The following is a 22,058-nucleotide window of genomic DNA, read 5'->3' as shown; positions in this document are numbered from 1 at the left end:
GTAAGGCAAAACCATGCCCATGCCTAGCCATATAAGAGCCTGAAGCAAAAGAAAAAACATGTGCATATATATATATATATATATATATATATATATATATTTGCACAAATATATATATATATATATATATATATATATAATTTTTTTTTTTTTATAGAGACCGAGAGAGAGTCAGAGAGAGGGATAGATAGGGACAGACAGGAACGGAGAGAGATGAGAAGCATCAATCATCATTTTTTCATTGCGACACCTTAGTGGTTCATTGATTGCTTTCTCATATGTGCCTTGGACATGGGCCTTCAGCAGACCGAGTAACCCCTTGCTCAAGCCAGCGACCTTGGGTCCAAGCTGGTGAGCTTTGCTCAAACCAGATGAGCCTGTGCTCAAGCTGGTGACCTCAGGGTCTTGAACTTGGGTCATCCTCATCCCAATCCGACGCTCTATTCACTGCGCCACTGCCTGGTCAGGCTTCTCTTATATTTTGAATAGAAGAAAAAAAGTAAATGAATGATGCTGACCAATCAGAAAACATAATTATATGCAAAGCCCCACATTGCCCAATCCATTCTCTCCTCACTACGACTTCCTAAATGCAGGGGTATGAGATTACTAGAAAAATTATTCTCGATCCATAATAATTTGAGGTAATAAAATACTGCTCTGTCCTTATTTAAAAGTTTTACAATTTTTATTTCATAGTTGTTAATTATGAAATTTTACATTAATTTTGCCATCTGAAAATAATGGATTTAATATTATTTATCTTGATTACTGAGATTTTTGGTACCACCTTAAATTTTGCATCTTAAGAGAATGCCTCAGCGTGCTCTCCTAGTCCTAATTCTGGCCCATAGTAGGATGTACACACAATTTTTAATTCATAGGTAAAGAAAGATCTCTCTTGATTTTTTGACTCTCTGTTGCTTTTATTACCACTATGAGCTCAAAAATGACCTTATCTGACCTTATGGATCTCTGTAGTGCAAATGAAGGCAGATTAAGTTTAGCATAGCAGTTTGTGCATAATTGTTGGACATTTTATCTTTGTCAAATTATCATTTGCAAAGTAGAGCCTCTGGATGTCAGATAAGAAACCAGGGCTCAAACTCCAGAAGCTACACAAACTATGATCTGAAGAAGGTGGCAGAATTTCCTTCTCTTTTCTTCGGAGATTATGTAAAAGAAATTAGAAAGTTCAGCAAAATAAATGTGACTTTCATTTTTAGAAAATTTAGGACACAGCTAAATACTCCTGAAAAACAGATAAAAAAGTATTAGAATTGCAGAAAACAATGAGCCTGAAATAATATTGATTGTTATTTTTGTTTGTTTGCTTTTTTTTTGTATTTTTCCGAAGTTGGAAACTGGGAGGCAGTCAGACAGACTCCCGCATGCGCCTGACCGGGATCCACTCGGCATGCCCACCAGGGGGCGATGCTCTGCCCATCTTGGGGCATCGCTCTGCCGCAATCAGAGCCATTCTAGTGCCTGAGGCAGAGGCCACAGAGTCATCCCCAGCGCCCGGGCAAACTTTGCTCCAATGGAGCCTTGGCTGCGGGAAGGGAAGAGAGAGACAGAGAGGAAGGAGAGGGGGAGGGGTGGAGAAGCAGATGGGCACTTCTCCTGTGTGCCCTGGCCAGGAATCGAACCCAGGACTCCTGCACGCCAGGCCGACGCTCTACCACTGAGTAAACCGGACAGGGCCAATATTGATTGTTTTAGGAAGCAGAAAAGATTGTGGCGATCAAGCTCAGAAGTATCAGAAAAAATATGCATTTTACAGTTAATGTTGGTGTCTGTTCTGAATCCCTTTTGTTTATCCAGAATGACAGTGGTATATGTTGGAATCCATGGGAGTCCGAAAGACCAGAGTAACAGGCTTTATTGAAAGGAAGAAAAAAACCCTGCCGGGCACTCCTCCTGGGGGAGAAGAGCACCAGTTACAGACTAGGGGCGAGTTATGTAGTGTTTGGGAGAGCCTGAGGGGATACTGAGGCAAAAGTCTTGGTATGTCCGGAATGCTCCTCCTTGGGGGGCTTCGAGCATGTGGGTGTTGAATCAATAGTCCTGGTATGTCCGGAGCCCCTCCTTGGGGTGGCTTCTCAGCTTTTTTGGAATTCCTCTGTCTCAGGGTCATTAGTCCAGTAAGGGTGAGGTCTGACAGATAAGCGGAACATCAAGAGGGCAGTTTGGAATTCACGTATCTATCATTACTCGACTCTGTGGTTACATATAAAAGAAAGGCAGTTATTAATTTTATAATATATGGTGAGGGGTGATGAGGAGAAAGAGGAGAAAAAATTGGAAAATTATTGCTTCTTCTGGAGAGAACTCAAGAAGGGAACCTTGCCAAGCCAAGACCCCATCCAGTTAAGGAGGTCATCAATTTCCATGCTGTGAGGTCTGAACCAGGCGATGTCTCTGAAAACCTGAGTGAGGAAGTAAAAAAAAATTTTGCGAGGTAATAATTGTTAGTTGCTTGCTGCTAGTGCCGAGTGGACAGAGTGACATGGTGATGCATGGTCTCCTGGATGAGCCTCATGAGACATGCTGGTCTGGTTCCTCTCAAATGGGAGGACATGTGGAGATTTTAAGAGACAGGGAACCTGTTGGTGTAAATTTTTAGAAGAACTGAATATGTGTGGTTAAAAAGGAAAAGGGTTTGGAGAACATTCAGGAGGGAACTTCTCGGGCTGAGGGATGGCTTCTTCCTGCTGTCATCCCTACCTATTTGATATTTCCCTCATGAAGTTCTCCTTGGGGTACTGGGGAATAGGAGTGTAGGAGCATTTGATTGTAGGTAATGCTAGAGATTTCTCTCATCCCGGCCTGTAGGAACTTAATAAAGAAAGAGGCAGGTATTTGGAGATTAGCAATGCAGAGATAAGGAGGGTTGTATAGGGGTGTGTGTGTGAAAGTTCTTCCATGGTAAAGTTAGAGATATTTTTTCCTGGCAGACCTGGAGAGAGCAGTTAGCTTGAGTTAAAAGAAATGTTTCATGTCCGTTTGTAGGCTCTTTTTCAGCCAAGAAGACCCAGCAATCTTGTCCTTTTACTATGTGAAGGGTAAAAAGACTGAGAAGCATTAAGAGGTGTTGCTATTTATTCTCCTAGTTCTTCAGGAATATGGGAGAGCTTTAGGGTTAGGGGACCTGTAGAGGTTGAAAGATAGGATTTAGGAGGTTTGCTGATACAGGGTTTCAGATTTTTCTGTTTCATGAGGGCAGGTTTCAGGGTTGATGTGTAGGGTTAGGTAGATTTTTCCAGTTGTCTGATTGGCGAAGGTCTGCATGCGGTTCTGTAAGAAACTAGTAAACAAATGTAAGAGGCAGGGTTTAAAAGTTAGAAAAGTAAATAGGAGAGTGTGTGGACCAATGAAAGGCACTAGTAAGATGCCCAGTTTGTGTGAAACCACTGATTCCATGTTTACGAATTCGCTGGGCTTCAGAGAGAGAGAGAGAGAGAGAGAGAGAGAGAGCAAATAGGAATAAGACAGGGCAGTGTGGCTAGTCCCACTGTCCCTAGATCTACTTTTGTAGAGATTTCTAAAGCAATAAGAAGAGAAATTACCTGTATAGCTTGTTTGGTCCTTACATTGATGGATAGTGTATTAGGAACTGGAAGAGGCTCATGGAGTGAAATTAGGTTGATATTTAGGGTGAGATAGATTAGGGTACAGGTTTTTGTCTAATTAGTATGGAGACACAGATAGGTGTTGGTCCCACATGAGTAGAAAGTTCCTGATTTGGTGAGGCAGGCTGAGAGGTGAATAGAGAATAGAAGGACAAGGGGTCAGTTTTGTTTCTCTGTTTCTGAGCTCCAGATGGTCAGGGTGGAGGAAAGAGTCATACTAATAAGTGGGGAGGGTAGAGGATTGTTAGCTAGGGTGACTGATTAAACATTCTTTGAAAACCAGTTTTCTGACTGTACAAATTCTTTTTTCTCGGTACAAATCTCCTACAACCTGCACAAACCTTCTACAACTTACATAAACCTTCAACTTTCATTCACTTTCTTATCCAGAAATAAGTGGCCTTCATAACAACTTGCTTTTCCTTTTTCTTTCAAAAGTATTTCCATACCTTATACCTTCTATTATCAAAATCATACAATTCCTTCCTAGTCAGAACTCTTGATTTAAAAAATTTTAACCTCTAGTGACAATCAAGTTGAATTTCTTTTTATCCTAGTTTCCCTTTTCCCAAAGCCTGACTAAAAGAGTCCTTAGTTTTTTCATATATTTGCCATACGTGGACCAACCAGCTTCAGGTTTGTGATTGGAGTAAGGCATTCCGTTTTTCTATTTTAGCAGCAGTGGAAGTTGTCAGGATCATGGTGTGTGGACCTGTCCATGTGAAAGTCAGTCCTTGGGTGATATAATGCTGGAAGTGCCCCTTGGACAGTGTTTGAACAGTTTGCTGAGTGACCTATAAAACCTGCAAGTACTTAGGGAAAGGGTGTTACATTTCTACACTTTGCAGTTAGAGTTTAAGTCCTAGTGACCACTGCTTCTAGCTGGAATTACCAGCAGGTCCCAGCCTATAATAGGCATGGGGCATTGAGATAGGAGGAACAAAGGAGATACTAAACATTAAATAAAGCAATAAAATCAGACTGTCAATACCCACAGTAGAGATCTTTGAGGGATAAATAAAACTTAAATATTCAGGCAAGGCATAGTAGATGGCCCCTGTGTTCACAAGAAATGAGATTAGTTTATCTGCTACTTGGAAGAAATACCTTAGGCTCGTGAACAAACGATGTCCTTGGGCCTTCAGTGGCAATTCCCAGCATGCTGGGCAAGGTCAGGTCACAGGTAGCTGGAGCAGGGCTAGAAGAGACTGAACCCTCTCTCCACAGAGCAAGGGGGCAGCTTACCTTCTCATGTCCCTTTTTCCACAGCACAGGTGTGTCACCGGTGGGGCCGGGAAGCCTGGCAGGCTTCAGTTCAATGACCTTTCTTTCCACTCTGGAGCAGGGCCTTGATAGAATGCTGTGAAACCCCTTAGGGCGCTGGAGCCAAAAGTTGGTATTTCCTGACTTCTTTTGGGCCTTATTTGCCTTTTCTGTTACTTCCTTGGTCATTAGACCTTAAAAGCCATGCTCAGAAGATCTCACTGAGGGGCTTGACTAAGAGAGCAAAATTGGGAATTCAGTGTTTAAAGAAGCCTAATTAGACTGAGGAAAGAAAAGATTTGATCTGTTGTGGTAGGTGGTTGGAGACTGGAGGGTCTGAGTTTGATCTAGGGTGAGACTTCAGGTGGTGGGGATTAAAGTAATGCCTAGGGACTGAGAATAAAGTTGAGCCTTAGCAGAGAAGACAGGATAACACTTCATAGTGAGGAAGTTAAGAAGGGTGGTGGTGAGTCTCCTTGAGGCAGGCAGGGAGGGGCTGCAGAGGAGTAGGTTATCTATATATTGTAAGAGAGTACTAGTTTTGAGATTGCATGCTGCTAAATCCTGAGCTAGTGCCTGCCAAAACAGGTGTAGGCTGTTTCTGATCCCCTGGGGTAAGACAATCCAGGTAAACTGCTGGGCTGCATTAGTGTCTGGGTAAAGGCAAACAGAAAGTAAGAGTCAGGGTGTAGGAATGGTAAAGAAGGCATTCTTGAGGTCTAGAACCCTGAAGTGAGTGGTGTTTGAGAAAATGTGTGACAGTAACTTGTAGAAATTAGGGACTACTGGATGGAGGGGAATTACTGCCTCATTGATTAGGTATAAGGCTTGTACGAGGTGATAAGCTCCTGAAGGTTTTCGAACAGGAAGGATGGAGGTATTGCAGGGAGAGTCTGTGGGGATGAGTAAACCTGGTTTAAGAGGTGGGTAATTACTGGTTTAAGGCCTTAGAAACAGACACAGTTACACATTAAACAAAGACTTCACATATTATGAATAAAGAAATTTAAATGAGCGCGCTTTACTTGTTTCAATTCACTAGAAATATTTTCTGACAAACAATGAGACAAGACAGATTACTTATTCACATAGCTTAATATACAATTCTGTTTTTTAAGTTTTTAGATATGGCAGGGAGTTGCCAGCAAAGAGGGGAGGAAGAGAGAAAGCAGATGGATGGACAGTGTGAGCAGCTGGATGGAAAGAAGGAAAGTCAGAATCTGCAGGAGGAGAGAAGGAGGTTAAAGTTTTGGTGTGGCGCCACATGGTCAGAGGAGTCAAAAGGATTTAGAGCTCTGAGGAGAGAGGAGAGGGCAAGGAGGAAAGAGGCACAGTCACAGTTTGTAAGGAAGGAGGAGGGGTCAGAGAGGAGACAGAACTGCAGTTTGTAAGGAGGGAAGAGAGGTCAGAGATGAGACAGGCACTGCAGCCAGAGCCACAGCTTGCTTCTTTGGAGGGGGTAGAGGACGAAGAACACAGTGGAGAAGGGAGAGGCCCCTGGCCAGCAGGGGAGGAGAAAGAGAGACTGATGAATGAGAAAACAGGATTTAGTAAAGGAAAGAGGCTTTCTGGAGGGAAGAGACTCCAGCAAAAAGATTTGCTGAGAGACTAGAGAGGGGTCCCGAGAGAGGGGTGCCCCGGGGGTCAGGCAGGAGAAGGAGAGAGTTTGGGAGTCCGCGGAGAAGAAAAGATTAGGAGCAGAGGTTTTAGGTGAGGTTTCTTTGGCCAAAACCAGCCTGCGTGTAGAACAGAAAGTACAGAAATTAAGAACAGGAGAGAAGGGAGAAGAAAGCCTGCACGCAAGGAATTTCTGATGCCCTCCCCGTCCGGCGGCAGAAATTGTCAAGATGTCTTAGAATATTGTAATCGGATGTCCATTTTCAGGCCAATGGGAGTCATTGTTTAGTCTGTACTGAGGCCATGCCGTGTTACAGAAGAAGATTAATTTCTTCAGTTTGAGGTCTGAGAGACCAAGTTTGGTGAGGTTTTTTATGAGACATCCTAGAGGGGTCTGGTCAGAAGGCTTAGACTCTGAAGAGCCCATAGTGGAGACAGGTGAGCAAGAGGGGGCATCCCTGCCTTTTTTCACTGTCCCAAGAGGAGAGAATCTCTGTGTGGGGGAGTCGTCCCTGATAGAGGTCGTCACCACCTGTCAGGGAGCTCCGAGGACGAGAAGTCCGAGAGAGTGGAGAGGTTTGGCTAGGTGCCTAGTCTTCCGTGCAGTCCACTGAGACTGAGTCAAACCCCTCAAAACGTGAGGCGTGTCAGAGAAAACCGTCCAACCAGAAAGGGGTGTTTTTAGAGAGAAATTTAGAGGCCAACCGGGGAAGGGGAAGGGAGAAACTCCTTACCTTCTGGTCCAGCAGGGGTTCAGGACAGGGTTAGACTGCTGGCCAATCAACCCATAATTACACGTCCAAACAGAATCAGGGAGTAAGCCCGGGACAAGCTGCCGCTGCCCATTGCTTCCCTGGTTGTAAGTTTGGATGGCAAAGGGGATCGTCCAGGCAGTTATACCCTGTCCCGGGTTTCGGCACCAAATGTTGGAATCCATGGGAGTCCGAAAGACCAGAGTAACAGGCTTTATTGAAAGGAAGAAAGGAACCCTGCTGGGCACTCCTCCTGGGGGAGAAGAGCACCAGTTACAGACTAGGGGCGAGTTATGTAGTGTTTGGGAGAGCCTGAGGGGATACTGAGGTAAAAGTCCTGGTATGTCCGGAATGCTCCTCCTTGGGGGGCTTCGAGCATGTGGGTGTTGAATCAATAGTCCTGGTATGTCCGGAGCCCCTCCTTGGGGTGGCTTCTCAGCTTTTTTGGAATTCCTCTGTCTCAGGGTCATTAGTCCAGTAAGGGTGAGGTCTGACAGATAAGCGGAACATCAAGAGGGCAGTTTGGAATTCATGTATCTATCAGTATAGAGCAACAAGAACTTCTCTGGAGCAGGTGCATTGTAGAAACAGGAGGCAGAGTATCACACAGGCTGGCCATGTATTCCTGCTGAAGCCTATCTTCCTGTCAGAGGCACAGAACAAAATGAACTGACAAGTAAAACAGAGGAAAACTCATAGAAAACAGGTTGACAGCTTTTGGGGTCGGGGTGGGCTGTTCTAGGTGAGAAAGGTGGAAGTATTGGGCAAAAGAGACAAAAAGGAAAAAAAAAACTTATGAACATGGACAACAGTGGACTGATTGCTGGGCTTTGGGTAGTAAAGAAAGGTATAAGGCTGATAAATGGTGAACAAAGACTTGGGGCGGTCAACACACAATGCAGTGTACAGTGATGAGGTGAGCTTTGAGCATAGATATTAAAGAAGGAAGTAAATTTACCAAGCCAGTAACTGCAAGAGCAACATTCTTGCAGTAAAACTGAGTAAAAGATTTCTGGAAGGCCATGGCTTAATTTATTTGTTTAAAAATGAACATATTAAACTATTCATATTCAGGAACACTGGAGCTGGAGTCAGACCAACTGACATAACCCAGGGCAATCAGATCTTCTGTAGGGCCAATGCCATGCTGAAAACCCCATGCTTTAAACATCCCGAATAGAATTCTTGATATTCTATAGTCTTAAATATCTAAGCTGTATTTTATTTTATTTTTTTAGCAAGAAAGAGAGAGACAGACAGACAGACAGGGACAGACAGGAAGGGAAAGAAAGTAGAAACATCAATTCTTCGTTGCGGCAACTTAGTTGTTCACTGATTGCTTTATCATATGTGCTTTGACTGGGGAGCTTCAGCAGAGCCTTGCTCAAGACAGCAACCTTGGACTCAAGACAGTGACCTTGGGCTTCAAGCCAGAGACTTTTGGGCTCAAGCCAGCAACCATGGGGTCATGTCTACGATCTCACACTCAATCTGGCAACCCTGAGCTCAAGCTGGTGAGCCCGTGCTCAAGCCAGCAACCTCAGATTTCAAACCTGGGTCATCAGCATCACATTCCGATGCTCTATTCACTGTGCCACTACCTGGTCCAGCTAAGTCTTTCTATTTCTTACACTACATTAGACCAATTAATTTCTGGTATCTCATAGTTAGTGTCAGATAATTTTATGTCCAAGGCTCAGACAACCAACAAATAACTAGAATCATTCACATCTTTTTTCTATTGGGAGTTTTAAATCTTTAATAAATGTATTTTTTAAAAATCTCACCATTGGCCCTGGCTAGTGGCATGGTGGATAGAGTGACAGCCTGGTGTATGGAGGTCCAAGGTTCAATTCTCAGTCAGGACACACAGGGGAAGTGGAATCTGCTTCTCCAGCCCTCCCTCTCCCTGTTCTCTCCCTGTTTCCCTCCTGCATTCAGTGGCTTGATTCATTTGAGCATGGTCCCAGGTGCTGAGTATAGTTCAGTTGGTCCAAGCACATCACCCTCAGGCACTAAAAATAGATTAGTACTCAAGCATCAGCCTCAGATGAGGTTTTCAGGTGGATCCCAGTCATGATGCATGTGGGAGTTTATTTCCCACCTCTCACTTAAAAAAAAATTCACCTTTACTAAAATTATGTTTTATTTTTCTTTGGTCAAATGCTCTCAGATTCCATAATTACAAATAATATTCATGAATTTTTTTTCCAATACAAATTAACTTTGCAATATTTTTACTTTTATTTTCTCCCTGCCATGTTAACTATATAACTGACCCCTTGAGGGTTGCTAGATTCTCAGTCTCATTACAGATCTGAATAAAATGATAAAATTGAAGTTAGTAAAGTTGTGCATAGGAAGATTTAACTGTTTCAGGCATTGTTAGAGTCTTCATGCAAGGTAAGAACAGCATGAGACCCTGGGGAAGAAAGATTTCTTCTGCTGACAAGGGTCATGTGGATATTGAATTTTGGAAAACTCTAGTAATATACACCCCTATGCAGCCATTTCTATCATGTTTAAACACTTGCACATAATTTATTAATTTCATAGATCTAATAGGCAATAATTTCTAGAATTAATCATAGCTAAACATCATTGAATAAAAAATGTTTCTGACACTGAGCATGTCACATGATTAACTCATTTTTACTTTTCACAACTCCTTATAAAAAATGCATTATTATTCAAATGAGAAATCTGAAGCACAGAGATGTCAAGTTGCTCAAAATCACAAAGCTAGAAAATAGCAGAAACAGAATTTAAATCAAAGAATATGTGGTACATATAGACTATAGAATACTACTCAGCCATAAGAAACAATGACATAGAATCATTTATGACAACATGAATGGAACTTAGTAACATTATATTGAGTGAAATAAGTAAATCATAAAAAGTTAAAAACTGTATGATTCCATGCATAGGTCAGATACAAAACTGAGACTCATGGACATAGATAAGAGTGCAGTGGTTACCAGGGGGAATAGAAAGGGTGGATAGGGAAGGAGTGGGGGAGGGGAGGGGCATAAAGAGGGACAAATATAAGGTGAAAGAGGATGATTTGACTTTGGCTGATGGGTATACAACATACTCGACTGTCCAAATTATGTGGAGATGTTTGCCCAAAATCTATGCACTCTTGTTGACTAATGTCACCCTGTTAAATTTAATTTTCTAAATAAAAAGATAATAATAACCTAATTCTTACATTTACCTACTATACTGAGCCTCAGAGTTCAGTGGGCATTATAGTTTATAAACCCACAGTAACAAATTTTAATTTCAGCTTTTAGGTATATCATGAGAAGATACAATTGATAGGAAATTCTTTAACTGCACTAATAAAAATGTTTATTCTTTCACTTGAGCTGAGAAATTGTGATGTTGAACTTTTGAACTTTCCATTCTCTTTCTTTAAGATGTCCAATACGGTTAAAGTAACCAGCTCATCACAGAGATTTCTGGGATTCCTCATGTCTTATATTTTTCTATAAAAAGGCTTCAATTGGACTTCATTACAGTTACACATAGGTAGTAACTTAGTTACTTTGCCAATGGATGCAATGGGCTGCTATGAAGCACATATCTTAGTTATGTTTTTAAATTAAAAATATCTCAAACCAAGCCAAACAATTGCAGACATCCAAATGAATCATGACAGGGAGTAGCTTCTATTCATATATATTACCAATATATTGCCGGGGACCAAAAAGCCAACAGGATTTTTAGAGTTTGGATATCTGGAAGACAGAGGTGCTGGGAGCTGACTGTAAGGTGACAGTCTGCCCAACCCCCCACCTCACCTGCTTGATTAAGTTGCAAAAGGCTGTTAAGCTGTAGTGCTGGAATGTATTTGCTCATCTTACCTTCATGTTCCCTGGAAGGACTAGAAGGAAATTATTTCTTTGTGTAAAGTTAGAATGTTTGAATATGATAGGAATTTTCTACACTTGATGGAAAAGTTTGATGGAATTGATGGAGTTCTTGAGTTGTCTTGGCAACTGTATGCTAATTTCCACTTTGCTCTGTAAATAAAGAAGGATGCATTTCTGGGAGCAGCCATGTTTTTGCGGCTCTGCCAGGGCAGGAGATACTACTGGCAAGAGTTATGAAACCTTATTGAAACCCATCTTATATGTCTTTAATTTTTTATGTCTATTTTTCATTAATTCCATACTGTTTCCACTCGAGACCTGAATAAACTCGTGGCGGCTGGCATGCGGCAATATATATAGATTCAGACTACTTAATTTTTTAATAAATATATACTGTTAGGAAACAACCAAATGGGAGAAGATATTATTAAACTTATTAAATAATTGGAAAGTTGAAGAGAAATACTTGAAGTTAAGCTACTGGAGTCTAATATGGTGGGAAGATAGTTGTCATAAAACTGGGGATTATCCCAAAAAAGGACATCAAGAGATACTGAGAAGTCACAAAACAAGTCATAATAAACATTCTAAGGAGAAAAAGGACCATTTGCTAATCTAATTCTGTATATTCTGAAGAAACATTTTATAATATCCATCATTAGGTTATTGATGAGAAAGAAAATCCTGGTAAAATGATAACATAAGGATATTTTTCACAAATGAAAAGCATCTTTAGATTTACAAAAAAAAAAAAATCAAGTATCATGCTTAATTAGAAATAGTAAAAGCTGTGCCAATGAATTCAGCAGAATATAGATATATTTTTAAGCTATCATTAATTATTCAACAATGCCTGAAAGTTCTAGCCTATATCATTTGGTAAGAAAAGGCAATAATTGATATGCAAATTGTTAAAAAGTAGCTTTAATGAGTATTACTTGCCAATAGTTTATTATTTTCTTGATTATTTGAAAATAAAAGAGGTTTACAAAAACAAGATAATAAAAAGAAAAATGAACTAGCAGAAGCTGTATGATAAAAAATAATACATTTCAGGAATCAATAGCCTTTTTATATAGAAATAACTACCTATTACAAGATAAAACTTGTTAGTTTTAATAATAAAACAATAAAAATTATAAAATGTATATAAAACTAGAACTATACAATTTTTATACAAAAGTAATTTTCTAAAATCTTAAAATATCTAAATAAATAAATTGAAATACAACAAAGATATATATGTTAGGTTTATACATAAGAAAATTCAATATAAAATTCAATTGTCATGTTAATCAATATTAATCTAATATACTGTCAATAAAAATTGCTAAGAGTTTTTGGCTAGAAAAACTGATTGTAACTTCTATGAGAAAAATATAAACAAGTAAAATACATTGGGAAATTCCAAAAATTAAGAGTAATAAATCAATGTTACTCATAACAGACAACCAACTATATCTTGCCATAATAATTAAATCATGAAACATTGGTACATAAAGAGAGAGATCAATAAATTAAAAACTTAAGTTTAAAATGTCTTCAGATGCATAATGGTTTTTGCTATGTGATAAAACTGATGCTTGTGATCAGTGGGAAATTATGGAATATTACTAAACGTGCTTTAAGCCCATCTGGGTATTAATTTAACAGAAAAGATATTGTGAAACCCCGTCTCAACCAAAAACTGATATGCCAGTAAATCCTAATTAGATGAAAGTAATGTTAAAAAGAAAAAAGAAGAACAAAAGGACGAATAGGAGGAGGAGGAACAGTACAAGAGGTCAGGGAAAAAAAGAAGAGAGGAAGACATAAGAAATAAAAGTATTGAAGAAATCATGGTAGAATTTTAATCTCAGAATTTGGAAATCTTCCATAACTAGAAAAAAAAATAGAAATTTGAGAAATTATAAGATTAAAACATTCAATATATAAATTTAAAAAATAACTATGACGAAAAAGAAGTCATATTACAACACTTGGTATAAAAGACAAAAGCAAACTAGAAAAATATTTATACAGGCCCTGGCCGGTTGGCTCAGTGGTAGAGCGTCGGCTTGGCGTGCGGAAGTCCCGGGTTCAATTCCCGGCCAGGACACACAGGAGAGGCGCCCATCTGCTTCTCCACCCCTCCCCCTCTCCTTCCTCTCTGTCTCTCTCTTCCCCTCCTGCAGCCAAGGCTCCATTGGAGCAAAGTTTGCCCGGGCGCTGGGGATGACTCTGTGGCCTCTGCCTCAGGCGCTAGAATGGCTCTGATTGCGGCAGAGCAATGCCCCAAGATGGGCAGAGCATCGCCCCCTGGTGGGCAGAGCGGATCCCGGTCGGGCGCATGCGGAAGTCTGTCTGACTGTCTCTCCCTGTTTCCGGCTTCAGAGAAATACGAAAAAGGAAAAAAAAAAAGAAAAATATTTATACTATATATTAAAAGAATAATTTCATTAAAAGATAAAGAATTTGAAATCAATAAGAAAAAGAGCAATGGGTGAATATCAAATATAAAATGGTTATAAACAATAAATTTGCTGAGACAAAAATGAATCTTACTATTAATTACGTACCAATTGACAGAATAATACTCAATTTTACTTGAATCTCCACTGTCTAACAATAAAATTTGGCTTCCCATCTAACATTTTTTTTATTAATATATATATTCACACATACTTAAATATGTACATTTAAATCTTTAAAGATGCATTTAGTTATATTTGTTTTAATTTACTTAAATTATAAAGAGTGTGGTCAAATAAACCAACTAAGGTAGCACAAGTAGGTTGTCAAAAACTATGAAAAATTTGTCTCATAACACTTTGTCTGACTTTTTCAAATATGTCTGATTAGAATTGAAAGTAATGTGTTTTTATTCTCCTTTTAAATGTCCTAAATGAACCATTACTTGATTTTTTTTTACTAAATACTGGTTTTATTTTTGGTAATTATGTGTACAAACTATGTGATAGTATTCTATAAAAGAAAATGTAAAAATAAATGGCATTAACTTTAGTGTTTAGAATTCAGTAAGATGTTTTATAAACTATATTGACACCACGCATAAACACACACACAACTTTCAAGTTAAAATAGGAATTATTCAGCAAAAATCTAAATTTTCTAATTTAAATTAGCATGTGTTCTTGCGTGTTATTGCCATCTGTCTGCTCACAATGTTAGTACCAATAAATTCAACACTAATTTCTAAAAGATGACTTACTCATCTGACCAGGCAGTGGTGCAGTGGATACGGAGGACCCAGGTTCAAAACTCTGAGGTCTCAGGCTTGAACATGGGCTATTCTGGTTTGAGCAAGGCTCACTAGCTTGAGCCCAAGGTCGCTGGCTTGAGCAAAGGGTCACTTGGTCTGCTATAGCCCCCTGGTCAAGGCAGATATGAGAAAGCAATCAATGAACAACTAAGGTGCTGCAACAAAGAACTGATGCTTCTCATCTCCCTTCCTTTCTGTCTGTCTGTCCCTGTCTGCCCCTCTCTCTGTCTGTCTCTGTCAGAATAAATAAATAAATAAATAAATAAATAAATAAATAAATAAAAACATAGAAACCAAAATAGGAACAGATTAAAAATAAATAAATAAATAATGACTTACCCAAAGTCACAGAATTCTTTTTATACTTCATTTTGTCAACATGTGGATTTAAATGTTGTTTGTTTCTTGGTGAATACTTTAATGCAAATAGATTCTAAATTCTTTAATTATATGTATATAATTTAAGTATAATTAGCTAATAAAGCAATTTTTTAAATCCCCATGAAGCAGAATTGGAAGAAATTTTTCTTGACATTTTAGCACAATGATGTAATTGTTATTATATAAAAGTTTTATTCACTTCTATGTTTATCACTTTTAAAAAAATGAGAGGAGCAGAGATAGTGAGACAGACTGTTCCATGTGTCCTGACTTAGATCCACCTGGCAACCCCATCTAGGGCCCATGTGAGTACTCAGCTATTTTTAGCACCTGAGGTTAATGCACATTAGTGGGGGGCCATTCTGGAACCAATCTAACCATTGACTGTAGGAGAGAAAGGGAGGAGGGAGAGAAGAGGGAGAGAAAGAGGAGGAGGACAGAAGCAGATGGTTACTTCATCTATGTGCCCTGACTGGGAATTGAAAATGAAAGTACATACACCAGGCTGATGCTCTATCCATTGAGCCACTGGCCAGGACCATATCACTTAGTTTTAATAAGGTAAACTTAGAAATACAGGTATTTCAATTTTTAGAAATTATCTTCTATCATTTAAGGTAAATATAAACATTCAAAATTGGTTTTCTCTATTAGGTGATTAAAAGAAAACAAACCCAGTTCTTTCATTTGATAAAATCTCTTTAGATTTACTATTTTGATGTTATAATGACAAAAGTTTTTGTAATAATATATTATTGACATTAAAATTAAAATTAAGGATTATAGCTAACCTTTTTCATTATGACAATTTGAGGATCGATTTCTGTTACATTAGCTTATTTTTAAATTACTACCTCAACATTAATCAAGTTTGTTTTTCTTTTTTTTTTTTTTTTTCTTCATTTTTCTCAAGCTGGAAATGGGGAGAGACAGTCAGACAGACTCCCGCATGCGCCCGACCGGGATCCACCCGGCACGCCCACCAGGGGTGACGCTCTGCCCACCAGGGGGCGATGCTCTGCCCATCCTGGGCGTCGCCATATTGCGACCAGAGCCACTCTAGCGCCTGAGGCAGAGGCCACAGAGCCATCCCCAGCGCCCGGGCCATCTTTGCTCCAATGGAGCCTTGGCTGCGGGAGGGGAAGAGAGAGACAGAGAGGAAAGCACAGCGGAGGGGTGGAGAAGCAAATGGGCGCTTCTCCTGTGTGCCCTGGCCGGGAATCGAATCCGGGTCCTCCGCACGCTAGGCCGACGCTCTACTGCTGAGCCAACCGGCCAGGGCTCAAGTTTGTTTTTCTACATGTCAGAATATATTCAGAATAAAATATAAACTTAATGTCACATTATATATTTCTAGTCATAAACCAAATAATTTTATTATCTTTCAATTATGAATATTGACTTACATTTTGGCTCAAATGTTTTTTTCACACCACATAGATTTTTCATAATTTTTAGTAAGTATAATTATAATTTAGCTAATTATTGGTAATATGAATTGTGACATTAAGAAAGTATAAATTCTCCAAAATATAAATTTTATTTAAGACATAAAATATATAGGTATACATACATACACTTTATGTAACATATTGTATGTAAAGTTACATTATTAATCAGTGTTCCATGTTAAAAATCAATAAGCTTTGGCCCTGGCCGGTTGGCTCAGTGGTAGAGCATCGGCCTGGCGTGCAGGAGTCCCAGGTTCGATTCCCAGCCAGGGCACACAGGAGAAGCGCCCATCTGCTTCTCCACCCCTCCCCCTCTCCTTCCTCTCTGTCTCTCTCTTCCCCTCCCACAGCCAAGGCTCCATTGAAGCAAAAGTTGGCCCGGGCGCTGAGGATGGCTCTTGGGCCTCTGCCTTAGGTGCTAGAATGGCTCTGGTTGTAACAGAGCAACGCCTCAGATGGGCAGAGCATCGCCCCCTGGTGGGCATGCCGGGTGGATCCCGGTCGGGCGCATGCGGTAGTCTGACTGCCTCCCCATTTCCAACTTCAGAAAAATAAAAAATAAAAAATATCAATAAGCTTTATATATATATATACACAAAAATGTTATTGATCACTTTTATTGTATATAATAAATATAAAAAGGTTGCTATTTATATTGTAATTTTCACACACTAAAAAGAATATGTGTAAAAAAAGTGCTATTTTCATGTATATCTTTTCTTTGCAGTGAAATAGTTGTCATATTAACAAGCACCCCAAAATTATTAATTATTTGGTTCTCTAAAATTACACAATCTTCTGACCCACATGAAATTATATGGATAATATTTTTACCATGATTTTAATAAAACTCATTTAAATCTGATTACTTTCACGAGGATGTATCTTTTAATAGTTTAGCCAATGTGGTAGATATTTTGAAAAAGTAGAAACTGAAGAAATAACAAAATGATTAAATGTAATATATAAATTTGAATTCGATTAACCTAAGGTAATATAAAAGAATATACTTTGCAAAGTTCAAAGAACTATCTAATGAAAAATGATACCATCATTATTAATATCTTATTATTACTCTAACAATTTTTTTGAAATTTTCAACATAATTAATACTCTTCAAATTGGTCTAAAAATTTACTTGGACACCAACAACAGCTTAAAGTTGATGACAATAAAAAAGTATACAAACATCCAAGGGAGCAAAGATTTGTAGCATAAAAGGATGTACTTAAAATAAAAATGTTCTGCCCTGGCCCAATTGTTCAGTTGATGAGAGAATCATATTGTCTCAATATACAATGGTTGACAATTCCATCTTTGGTCAGGGAGGGCACATATAAGAACAACTTGATGTTTTTATCTCTCACTCTCTCTCCCTAAAATCAACAAATAAATTCAAAAAGATTTTTTTAATGTTGTCTCTTTTGATTTCACTATAAAATCCTATCTCCTCATGAAATTTGTCTTATATTGCTATAACCACACTCTATTGTAAAACTCTTCATGTGTGCAAAGTGATCCCTAGTTGGTATAACATTTAATGTGAATTTTCACTTTAATTTATACAAATGTCTTTTTCACATGTCTTCAAAACTTTATAAGGTTATTCGTTGTTATATCAAATAGTTTAAATTTCCTACCAATTTACAGGAGGATTCAAGATTATCATTTAATGTTCAAATGTTTGCTTAATAAACTTTATATATAGCTAGAAATAATATTGCTTATATGTATGATATAGGTGTATAAAATGTATTCATTTTTCAATAAATTTTAAATAAATTTTGTTGTAAACTTCTCACCCTAGATTTCAGCCATTTGATAGGAACATACAATTCTTAGAAAAAAATTACTTGAACACATCACAGGAATATGCAATTTAAGTTATTTTTAGAATATATTTAGAAGACATTTAAGATATTTTGTTAATAAGGTTTTTAAATATTAATTTAAAATAATTAACATGTGAAGCTAGCTCTACTTTTTAAAATATATTACTCTAATACAACACAAAACAAACTAATGATTTAAATAGTAAAGAAAGCTCTAATAATGCCATAAACATTGTCACTATACAACATGTCTTACCAATTAATTGGTGGAAAAACCCACTCTTATTTCGGGACCAACACAGCCAACAGAAATAGTAATTACCATGCATTACACACTTGAGAAGTGCTTTAGGTAGGTTTACCACTTCCTTTGAAAGACACTGACTATGGAAGGATTTGAAAGAGAAGCAAAAGCTCCATTTTCCTCTAGGAATACTTAGCACTGTCTGGCTAATCACAACATAAAGCCTAATTGACAAACTTAGTTTTGATGGAGAAATTGCCAACATTCTTTAAAGAATATAATATTCAATAAATTACTGTAAAGAAAGTCATTCAAAACATTTTCCCTTTTTGAAATATTTTATCTTTTATAAACCTGATTTCCATTATATAGATATATGGGAGGAATTTTATCTTATTTCTTATATCTTTGTGTGTAAAGTTTTCATTTATTCTCTTAGAAACTTGTTATATGGCATAGATTTAATGAATATTTTATATTATCATTATAAGAAAAGTTAGTTTTGTATACTGAGTGGAAATCACTCATCTAAAGGGAGATCATCTGTGCATTAGCCAGTATAACATTATTTTATTTCATTTGATATACCTGAGGGAGTGATCATGAGTAGTATTATTAAACAGGTGGCAGCGCACTTTTCTTCTATTCTCTGTAACTCACAAGTACCTTTTATATTCTACACAAAAATTAAATTTAGCCTACATAATAATAAAGAATAGATTTTAAGTTTTTCATTTTCAATAAGAATGTGAAACTTCACTGGTAACTATCATTTAATTTAATGATAAGAATGTCTAAAAATAATCATGGTTATTATTTTTTAAAAATCTAAACTAAACAAATTAAATTTTGAATAACACTATACCTTTCCATTAAAATTAGCAACCTATGACTGTTTTAAAGCCTGGAGGTCAGCATGAAAAGGAGTAAGTAAAACATAAACAGTGGTAAGAAAAAAACACCCAATCTTTTAATCACCATGAATGGGCCAGGAGGACAACTTTGATTGCCAAGAAGTCATAATTACACAGTAAGCCAGCACTTACCAGGCCAAGTCTTTTCCATTGTTTTCTTCATGGCACATAGTGTAACCTGTATAGGCTGAAAACTGTGCAGGAGAACTAGCTAAAATGAATTATCCCTACAAGATATACAGTACTTTTACTTATTATAAGGCTGTGGTCATAAAAGATAGAGGCTGGACTGAAAAGCTAAGCAACTGTCCTAGAGGTGTGGAGTCCTCATCTAATCCGAAAGATGAAGATGAGAGAAAAGAAGAGACCTCTGTCTCATGTACACTGGGCTTTTGTAAAGTAGAGTACTACAGACAGATAAACACAAGTGGGGTAAAGGAGCAAAATGGCAAAACAAAAAGAAATCTCTAAGAATTAGCAAGTTCAAGAAGAAATTACTGTATAAAGAGAATTCTCCAAGAACATCAAGTCTAGACGTTATAATATAAACCGGAAAGAAAGATATTCTAGACTTCAAAATAGCTTGGATGTAAAGTACAAAGATTTCTGTGAAATCTCACTATGGCAAAATTCAGATTCTTGCTTAAAGGACCAAGTGATGATCTTTTTCTCATAATTTTTATTTTTTGTATTTTTATTTTTAATTTTTTTGTATTTTTCTGAAGTGAGAAGCAGGGAGGCAGAGAGACAGACTCCAGCATGTGCTCAACTGGGATCCACCCAGCAAGCCCAGTAGAGGGTGATGCTCTGCCATCTGGGTCATTATTCTGTTGCAACCACAGCCATTCTATTGATAGCACTTGAGGTGGAGGCCATGGAGCCATCCTCAATGCCTGGGCGAAGTTTACTCCACTGGAGCCTTGGCTGTGGGAGGGGAAGAGAGAGAGAGGAAGGAGAGGGGGAGGAGTGTAGAAGCAGATGGGTGCTTCTCCTGTGTGCCCTGATCAGAAATCGAACCAGGGACATTCACATGCTGGGCCAACATTCTACCACTGAGCCAACCGGCCAAGGCCAGTCCTCATAATTTTTAATGCCAATGTTAAACTGAATGTAAATAATGTTGCAACAAAACTAGATTAACACATATGATTAACTCACCATGCTCCTTACCCATATAAACAGCTGGACATAGATGTGTGCCATTTTTTGAAGACAAATGAAATAAATCAATTCTTCATTGTCTTTTTACATGTGATATCTCAGAAATAACCAAAAGTAATGAGAAATGTGGAAAAGCATAAAAATTTTAACTATATTCAATAGAGAAAAAAGTCAATAGAAATAGATCCATATTTGGTTAAATTATTGGAACTATTGGACAATGACTTAAACATTTTTGGATAAATATATTAAATATCCTAAGGGGAAAAATTAATATCTATGAATACATAAGTAATTTAAATAGATTAATAAAAATTATAGTAGCCCCCTATTATGTGCAGTTTCACTTTCCAGAGTTTATTTATCTGTGATCAACCTCAGGCTGAAAATATTAAGAAAATTATAGAAATAAATAATTCATAAATTTTAAATTGCACCCTTCTCTGATGTGATAACATCTTTTATAATCCTACTACATTCTGCCCAGGATGTGAGTCATCCTTTTGTCCAGTGTATCCACACTGTATATTCTATTTGCCTGTTAGGTACTTAGTAGTCATCTAAGTTATCAGATTGACTGTCATGGTATCTATCACAGTGTTTTTATTAGAGTAACCCTTATTTTACTTAATACTGACACATTCACATAACTTTTATTACAGTATATGTTAAAATTATTTTAATTTATTATTATAGCTATTAATTTCTTACTGTGCCTAATTTATAAATTGTACTTCATCATAAGTATGTATGTACAGTATCATAAAATATATATAATATACATGGTTTGGTACTATCGGCAGTTTCAAGCATTCACTGAGTATTTTGGGACATATGCCCTGTGGATAAAGGGGAAGAGCTACTGTATAAACAAGTACTAAATAATTTAAACCAGATTCCCTCAAGAAATTACTGCTCGAAACACTTATATGAGATACAAAATTCATGGTTTTAGAAATCGGAAGTATTTACCTAAACTAGGGATAGGGATTAATTGAAAGAAGCAGCAGAGAATTTTCTACGGTGAAGGAGATAATTAGTTCTATTTTATGTTTAGTTACTTGTGCTATGTAATTGCTGAAACTTATGTTGTTAAACTGAACACTAGAATTCCCAAATTTAATTATCTTAAAATTAGACCTTTATAGATGTCAATAAATAAACAATGTATTAAAATAGATCTACTAAAATATTTAAGTATCTTAAAATTGTCACTATAAATACTGATTATTTTGCATCTATAGATCAATTTATGTGGATTATGTTAATTTTTTATAATGTCATTTTCAGAGTAGAAATTTTTAATTTTTTGATGTCCAGATGATCAATTATTTTTCTTATGGATTATGACTTTGGTGCTATATCTAAAAAGTCATTAACATACCCACTTCATCTAGATTTTCAACTATATTTTAAGAGTTTCGTAGTTTTACATTTAATTTTATGATTTATTTACTGTTAATTTCAGTGAAATGTGTAAAACCTGTGTCTAGATTGATTTTTTTGCACACAACTATCCAAGTGTTCCAGCACCTTTTGTTGAAAAAAACTATTTCTTCCATTGTATTCCCTTGGCTTTTTTATCAAAGATCAGTTTAATATATTTTGTGTGGGTCTATTTCTGGTCTTGTGTTTCATCTATCTATTTATCTGTTACTTCACTGTTCC

Source organism: Saccopteryx leptura, chromosome 6 (assembly GCF_036850995.1).
Source record: "Saccopteryx leptura isolate mSacLep1 chromosome 6, mSacLep1_pri_phased_curated, whole genome shotgun sequence".
In the NCBI taxonomy this organism is placed as follows: domain Eukaryota; kingdom Metazoa; phylum Chordata; class Mammalia; order Chiroptera; family Emballonuridae; genus Saccopteryx; species Saccopteryx leptura.
This window is presented reverse-complemented; position numbering follows the sequence as displayed.